This window comes from Haliaeetus leucocephalus, unplaced genomic scaffold, assembly GCF_000737465.1.
Source record: "Haliaeetus leucocephalus isolate CR32 unplaced genomic scaffold, Haliaeetus_leucocephalus-4.0 Scaffold101, whole genome shotgun sequence".
In the NCBI taxonomy this organism is placed as follows: Eukaryota; Metazoa; Chordata; class Aves; order Accipitriformes; family Accipitridae; genus Haliaeetus; species Haliaeetus leucocephalus.
The window spans coordinates 236,763-243,896 of record NW_010972537.1 but is presented as its reverse complement, the minus strand read 5'-3'; positions in this window follow the sequence as shown (position 1 = coordinate 243,896).

The following is a 7,134-nucleotide window of genomic DNA, read 5'->3' as shown; positions in this document are numbered from 1 at the left end:
TCGGGAAGGCACGATTCAGCCCTTGCTCCCCTTTGTCTATGGAGGGAAGGAGGCTGCTGGCCAGCCTGCAGCACATGCGGGAAAGAGGGACTAGAGAGCCACATTGCCATCTATTCCCCACAGATTTGCCTCCTAACAGGAGTAAGGTGGCACACAGTGCCCTCTTCCCCTCCAGACTTGAACCGCACACCCACACTGCCAAGCCAGGGTGGTACCCAGGGAAGTGATGCACGTTATCAGTCGAATAGAACGAATGCTGTTCCTTCTGATGTGGTACATTGTATATCTATCATAACATAGTAGATGTTATCTTCTAAGTGTCATGGGGTCCATTTTCAGTAACTGGGCAGGATTTGCTGTCATTATCCCAGATATCTGCTGGTCAGTGACAGTCTTGGGGAAACGCTTGTACAGATGAGTGCATCCAAAGGCATGAACGTCCAGTAACTCACTGATGCCCCAAGCAGCATGAGTTTTAGCATAACATCTTGTGCTCAAACTTCTTCACTCTAAGAAATATATATATTTAAGAAAAAAAAATAGACTTATATGTCTTTTTTACTCCCTATATTATTGGAATAGCCTCACCCTTGTATTTCCAAGAAAACTGGTTATGCATCCAATAGCTGCGTGAAAAGAGCTATACAATCTAGACACAGATCTGCAGATCTCAACATCAAAACAAACATCCTGTGCGAAACATACTTTTGGTTTTCTTCATCACGGGCATCAGCGCAACGAACGCCACACAAAAGCCACAAGTGAGGCTACAACGCCGTTCCTTGTAGGATCTACCCAGTGGCTGTGATATCTCCATTCCATCGGACTGGGCAGGAAATCCCAGAGTCCTGGCGGGACGTATCTGCCCCATCTCATCCGTGAGTCATCCAGGATGAAGGGGTCAGAGTGGCAAAAGTTCGCGCTTCCCCATTATGTTCCCATACAAACATCTCTGAGCGAAGGCCCCCTGCAGCGCGCGGCTCCCCGGCAGGATGCCCCCCGAGCCCCTCAGCACCTCGGCTGCATTTTCTGTCCCCCTTCTCCGCTCCGGCTCCCTCCCGGCCCCAACCCGACCGGCAGCAGCACAACTCCACCCTTTTCCGCCACAACCCACGGGCACCACGGAAGGCTGCCCACGTTTACCGGCCAAGGGCGTGGGGTTGCAGCACCGAAAACCAAAGACACCTCGCTTGCGCGCGCCGTTGTGCTGGGGGAGTTGTGGCCGGAGGCATTGTGAAATGGCGGCCAGGGGACGACCGCTGTGGGTGATGCTTTGGAGAAGCCGTTGTGCGTAAAAGCTACGCTGAGAGCGGTTGTTCCACGTGTGGGAGCCGGCGGTGGGCAAAATAGGCCAGGCGGAGATCCGGCTGCCTACACATGGCCTAATGTTCAACCAGGTTGAATGCGATGCAGCCAGTCAGCCTCTCAAAATAAGGGCAAAAAACCAGAGGTGGCGGAAGGGAGGGAACTGAAGGCAAAGAAGGGAAGTGATGAGAGGAGGGGAACCCGCCGCTGAGTGACTTAATTACTTTTTTTCACTTCTGTTTTGCAGTTTGCATTGGTGAGATGCGCAATCCAGCGACCGCGGCCTGCCGCAACTCCCTGCTCACCATGATGAAAGCTGCAGTGTCGGCTTTCCTTATTACAGCCTGCTGATGTATGTGGACTTTAATCCCGAAAGGGTTGATGTGCAGGGGGAGGGAGGGGCGGCTGGTAGTTTGGATCGCATGGCTCATTTATTTAATAAAAATAATGTATAAATAACAAAATAGACACACCATCACAGAGTTTTACTGAAAGAGTATCTAAGCTGAAGGAGAAATAGGAAAGCAAGAGAAGAAGAAGGAATTGTGTGTGTTCAATCCTTCTGGAAACCCTGCGACAGAAGAGACCCTGAGCCTCAGCCCCTACCTTTCAGTTTTCTCTACTGTGCGGTTTGGATTGTTTCTCCTCACTTCTCAGTGGTGTCGAGTCCCCCAGTTTAGCAATAGCAGTGAGGAGTTCAGGTATCACACAGAATTGTTGAGTGTAGAAAAGCAGATTTTACATGGATAAAATCATGTGACACAAGCATACAGGGACACACATGCATATGTAAATATGTAAATGAATTTTCTGATCTGGAGATGTAGATTCAGCAGGCGATTGGTATCCTCTGTGCTATGGATATTCCAATAAAACATACCAAGCAGTAGAAGAAATAACCAGTATTACAGGAAAAAATGATAACACATTCACTGTCTAAATTCCCAGTGAAAGCCACTGAAGCAAAGACCTGAGGCTTGGAAATGGAACTTTAAAAGATGTTTTATGGACATGTGTCTCTTCTCCTATTGAAAGTCTTATACTCTCACAAAGAACTCCAGCCGAAATTCCCGAGTCCTCTCCTAACAGACTTAAAAGTATTCCTCAGTTTCTTCATTGCCCATAAAGCTCTGTAATGGGCCCAGGATCCAGATTCAGAGGGCTTACCTCCACCTAAGTCTCTACATTCCCTATTGCATGGACATCTCAAGAGGCTTAGAGGCAATCAAATAACAAAGAGGAGACACCTCGATTTAGATGGAAGTTATAACTTCCGCATCTGGGTCCTGGATCCAGATCCAGGGTGTGGGTATTCATTACTTGATTGAAGTATGGTTTTAATAGTGAGCTGACATCTGTGGGATGCAAACAAGAGACACCTCAAAAGGCCACTGCTTGTCAAGGTAAAGTTTTTTACAGGGCTCACTACTGAGAAAATCAGTGTTACAGTCTTAATCCTGAACTTGCATGACTCCTACAATTTTCACAAAGCATGCAATTTCAAGGATTGGATGTGAACTGCCAGGGCAGATAATATGCAGATACCTGCTGCAGGCAACAGATGGATGCCAGCCGTCTCTGCCAGCTGCCTCTTTCTAAAGGATAATCCCTATCATTGAGTGGAACACATTAACATGCTTTCACTTCATCAGACCAAAAAGCTCTCTCTCAGCAGGTACTTATACAGAGGAGAAAGTTCATCTGAGAGCATGTCCTCCGGTTTCGCCTGCCAGCATCTTCCAAATATTTTCAGTTATATCATCTTCAGATTTGCAGACTGGGCAATGCTGAGCACTTCAGCTTGGTCCAGCAAATGCGTACGCCTATACTTAGCTTGATCATCAAGCATGAGCAGTCAAAGCAACTCAGCTGACTTTAAGACTCTGGTTATGTGTTTCTCCACATACACACTAGCGCTCAGCAGAGAGGACTGAAACGTAAGAGAGCAGCACATCAGGATCAGAGAATACGGCCTGTTGCATCCAGGAATCCCTTTAGTACTCATTTCTCCCTTTTCCTCTGCCTTGTGCTGTAGGGAACAGTCAGAGAAGGTATTCCAGCTCTCCAGCAGTCCCCTGGAAGCCAACCTTTGTAAGGGTGATAACAAGACTGTTGAACACTTTACAAACACTGGAGAGTGCTTGTGAGCAAAAAGTCTGTTTGTGTACAGATGATACCATCTCATGCATATGCAATATGCATAACTGTTGCACAGAAAGTACCTGGCCTCAGTTTGCAAAATAAGTGTTTGTAGCAAGTATCTTTGAAATCCAGTGTTGTTGTTTTTTTATTTAGCTAAATATATGGAGTGAGTAACAAATAAGATAATAGATAACAAGTAAATTGTGCCATTTTGAAAGTTCATGGCAAAGATTAAACCTAAAAATGTACTGAGTTTTATGATAAATTTATACTGCTAACATGTTGCAATCTTTTAGGATTGTTTTCCAACTCACACTGACTTCAAGAAGGTAAGCCTACTGAAACCAGTGGCTTTATCGTTGTTATTGTAATTATCTGTATAGTTTAGATTTGGTACAACATATCCTCCAATACTGTTTTGCAAATTGGAGCCTAATCCTATTTCCTTTGAAGCTGGCTAGCAGAAGTCTTCTGGTTTCAATGGGAGGATAACTCCTTTCTGTGAATAAGGGAAAGCATTTACGTAAAATAATACTGTCAGAAATGAAGAATTCCCTAGTGGTGTCTATAAAATCAGAGAACTGAAATTCTCACCAAATGTTTATTTCAGAGGCAATGAAACACTGCATGTTTTACACTGACATGAACAGCTAGAACAATGCAAAGTGCCTACAAAAGTCATTATTTAAGATTTTCTATGTCCATTCTAACGTTGTCTCACCTTCCCTCTGTGATTTTTACTTCTTGGTACTCTTAAACCTGTTGTGAAGGACACCGGTTTACTGTTGGCTCTGGTGATTGCTATTCCTGTAGTGACAAGTATAATATTGATCACAAAGATGACAATATGCTAAAAATTAAAAGGAAATATCTCTGTGTGTTGGTGATACATTCAATCATATGTGTGCTTCTACATCTATCATTATTTTCAATTCCCATTGCTATTACATATGAGCACAGAAAGTTTCTTGTGTCCAGTTTTAATTTACATATTTAATTTGCTTAATGCCCTCTGGCTTCACATTTAAGAGTGTGGAAATTTAAAAGGAAAAATGCTATTTCTAATGCTACATAGTACCTGTGCTTATTGCATTACAAAATTGGCATTTTTCATTTTGGAGCTTCTGGTATTTCATTATGCCTTATATCTCTCCAATCACAATATATAGCAATGATTCATGACATATTTCCTTATAGAACTGGTGATGTATGCTTCCAAGCAGCTAGAAGAGAATACTCTCGGGAATATTAACAACGCTCACGAGTATAACATAATGAAACCTATTTTCATCACTGGCATTCATGCTTTTCGGCTATTCAAGAGGTATAAAGGACGTGGATATAAGCTATACCGAGTTCCAGCCTGGAGGGAGCTTCCAGACAGACAAAGATAGCTGGACACTCTTCCCTGCTGCCTCTGGGGGGACGGAGCCATTTCTGAGCTGCTCGTGCAGTCCAGTGCGCAGTCAGCTGGCACAGATCAGAGCAGGACACAGGCTGCTCTCATCTTTGGTGGGACTAGAGCTTGCACTGGACATGCAAAACCACCAGGCAGTTGTTACTGTCATCTTGATAGACTGCCATACCCTCGGCACTCAGCAAGATCGAGACTCTGATTTAATCTATTTAAGTGAGGTTGCACTGAGATGAACACATGCCAGGACAATTTTTCACTTCTCTGGGCTGTCAAGGGCACCTCTCCTGTTCTGTGTTGCCAGCCCCACTCCTAGCTCCCTCCTGCCTCTTGGTGCTGCTGCATCCCCATCCCATCCCTGTGCCAATCCCTACTTGCAGCAGGTCTGCCCTTTGTTCCTTCATGTGGATGTTTCTTGGGGCAGCCCCTCAGTTTCAGAAGAGCTATATAAGTGGGTTTCAAACTGGGGGCACTGAAGGCAGCTGATGCAGTAGCAGATCTCCCTCTCCCGCACGTTCAGGTAGCCCAGGCATTGCTTTATTCTGTGCCAGCTAGTGGGAATGCAGTAGCGCTTCAGAACATGAAAATAAAACAACAAAAACATGAAAGCTACCAATGTCGTCTTATTTCTTACAAAGAGAAGGCCACAGAATTTTTGTCCTTTCCACAATTAAAATAAAGGAAGGGGCTACAGGAGGACAAGGTGCTCATTTTTTTGTATAGTAACAGAGTGAGGCTTCCTTTACCCTTTCTGCTTTGGAATATCCAGTTTGTGGTGCCCTCTGTGAAAGAGATGTTAAGTTTCATGCTCCAGGGCTTAAGCCAGTATCAGACTGCGAAAGATCAAGGACCCAACGTGGGAGGTGTTACTTCTGGCCACTGCAGGATTCTTTCTGTCTTCTTCAACCCCTGCAGCGTGGTGCTGGCTCCTGCCAGGAACAAGGTACCACACTAGGCAGACTTGCCTTGAGCCAGTTGGGCACTTCTACTGATCCTAAAATGAAGGTGCAGAGGTGGTAATTATAGAGCAACTTGTGTTTTCAAGTTCATCAAGTCAGAGGGGCTAAGGCTGCAACCTCAGAGCAGTGTGTTCACTATCTCAGGAAGAAACCTTGAGGAAGTTCAGCCTTACACACTGGCCTGGTGAGCCAGAGGAACCAAACCAGAGTCCGCACCAAAGCTCATGCCTGGGCATCACCCCATCACCTTGACACTCCTGAGTTAGTTACCTCTGACAAACCTGAGCCTTCACAGGAGCCAGCCAGCCAAATCGGCTGAGCACACGGACCAACTTCGGTGTCAACACTCCCCCAGCGAGATGGAGGGATTGGGTTACCAACTCCCAAAATTCTGTGCCTTGACATCGCTGTGACCATAAAGCTGAACACAGGATCTCAAAACATCTGTGCGTTATCCTTGCAGAGCAGACAACCCCAGCTGTAACCTGCACCTTAGGGACAGTCAGTGGGGAGAAGACACTGAGCCAGGACTCTGCTATGAAGGCCCTTCTGTTGGCCCAGCAAACTGGCCATACTGGAGCATGCCAAAATGGTTTCACCCCACGCAAATTTCCCATTTCTGCTACAAGAGACCATCTGCCTTCTTTGGCCATGGGCTTGGGGATGGCTTATTTCCAAAGAAAACATCCGATTCGTCTCAACCCTGGTAACAACTTTTATGTCTACATTGGTTTAAGTTTTCAAGACGTCTTTGTGAAAGAAATAACCACCTTTAAAATGAAGAAAAGCATAAACCCCATGCACTCTTTGTATTTCAAACACCCTGACTGCAGAGGTGAGGGTTGGCTCAGCGTTAGATCTTGGCTCCCATTTTCAAGTCAACCACAGCAGGACTTGGGCCCAGGAAGGTTTCTTACAGGCAAAAACCTCCTGGAGCGGGCAAGCGGGGCCTGCCCATGCCAAGGACAGGCTGGGCGTGCCTGCCTTTTTCTGCCAGTTCCAATTCCATGGAAACCCTACAGGAAACCCTCGCCCGCTTGGCCAGTGGGGAAAATAAAGCGTTTTACTGGAAAAAAACCCCACTTTCCAGACCTAAATTCGGCGCAGGCTCACTCGGGCCCCTACCCGCCGTCCGCACCCCCAGGCTTAGGCCCGGGGGCTCTGCAGGTGCAACCCCCAGACCCGCGGGGCCGGCCCCAGCCCTTGGCCTCCCACAGACCGGGGTTGGGGGGGCTCGGCCCCGGGTCCGGGCCGCCCCGCAGCCGTGCGGCGGAGTCTGGGGGGCGGCCGGCCGCCCTCCCCACCGCGCCGGGA